At 32.8% G+C, this 1475-nt stretch overlaps 1 long non-coding RNA gene across 1 annotated transcript in view; it reads right to left on the bottom strand.

The window, feature by feature from the left end:
- Positions 1 to 39: 39 nt before the first annotated feature.
- LOC117118775 overlaps positions 40 to 1475 on the bottom strand; it is a 2684-nt gene continuing 1248 nt past the window's right edge. Inside the window, exons 2-3 of the long non-coding RNA XR_004447091.1 lie at positions 1151 to 1288; positions 40 to 593 (exon numbers count right to left, since the gene is read on the bottom strand). This is a non-coding gene — a long non-coding RNA (uncharacterized LOC117118775). The remainder of the gene's footprint in view (positions 594 to 1150; positions 1289 to 1475) is intronic.

Here is a 1475-nt window from a genome sequence, read left to right on the forward strand (position 1 = left end):
TGTACAGTACTAACAGATTATCATTTAATCACTCTACTTCTTAGCTTGTTTACTATCATTTGCTATCACCATATCTTAGAGACGTTGCAAAGGCAATCATAAATTCATTAGTTAGGGAAACCACACTTTTGGATAAATGTACCCAAACAACACCTTGTCTGTAATTCCTTGTAATTAAAATTAAGATTTATTACATTTTAATCATAATTTTAACAATTTTCAATAAGTTAGTAAATTAGCTGGGCAATTGGACTTTCAATGCTAGTGACTCATGGAATACAGATACTTGTAGTTAGCTTAACATTAGGTTACATATTACAAAGAACTGCAATACACTATGTTGTACTGACTCACCCATAAAAACAATAATATCATAATTGTTGATTGAGAGCTACTAACAAATTTTATATACAAATCTTCATACGTAGTCATCAACAATATCGGACCAGCTATTTCTTTCTGACGAAGGTAGTCATTCCCCTTTCTGCAAATACTTTTTAACTTGATTAGCTACCTTGTTCCAGTAGACATCACCAGGATTGTTTCCACTGTCATAGACTGAAATGCTTCTGTGTCCAAGTGACTCCTTTGCTCTATAGAAATTAATATTTAAAATATTTTTAATCCACAGCACAGTAACTACTGTAAAAATAAGAATTATAGAATTGCATTACTTTAACCCCAATGCTACTACACCACATAACATCCCAGACACCATGCTAGTGGACTCTTATCCTATAGTTTTGATCACGCAAAGATATATATGGCCACTCAATATTACATTTTTGAAAGGCGACTAGACGCACAATCAACTTACTGTATTATCCCATGTTTTCCCAAGGCAATATATACATAAGATAATCCTAGTCATACCCTATTAAGGGCCATGTTATTTTAGCAAGCAACAAAAGGGCCTTATAAAGTCAGGTTTGGCATGTTGAGCTCAAAAAGTGGCTTTTGATTTTAGGACACTATGTTAAGAGAGTGATAGACAAAACTGATAATTGATAACAAATCCATGGCAATAATTAACGTACATAATATCTACCCAAAACAAAACAATGTACCAGATGATGATGATAAATTAAATTTGAATGTAGTCTTTTACATTTACTAATTAGAACTAGATATACAGTACAGTACTGCGTACTTGGAAGTGCTGGCAAAAAATGGCTTCTGTGATAGAAGATCAAGGTACTCTTCTTGAATTGAGTTTCGCTCTGGACTGGATAAATCTCCTAGGATTGAAATGGGAATAAAGTTTCTGGAGTGTTTTGTTCACATGTTGCTGGAAAAAAGAACATAATTGCTGATGGAAAGAAAATTCAGGACTGAGTAACACAACACTAAACAATTAAAACTTCAGACAAAGAAAAAAAAATACATCCTGGATGGGCACATGACTGTAGCATGTATCTTGTTGTTGTTGTGTAATTACGTCTAAACATTAAGAAAGCATTGATATTTTTTAAATA

Source organism: Anneissia japonica, unplaced genomic scaffold (assembly GCF_011630105.1).
Source record: "Anneissia japonica isolate Jap-2015-1 unplaced genomic scaffold, ASM1163010v1 scaffold2069_len581484_cov189, whole genome shotgun sequence".
NCBI classification, from domain to species: Eukaryota; Metazoa; Echinodermata; class Crinoidea; order Comatulida; family Comatulidae; genus Anneissia; species Anneissia japonica.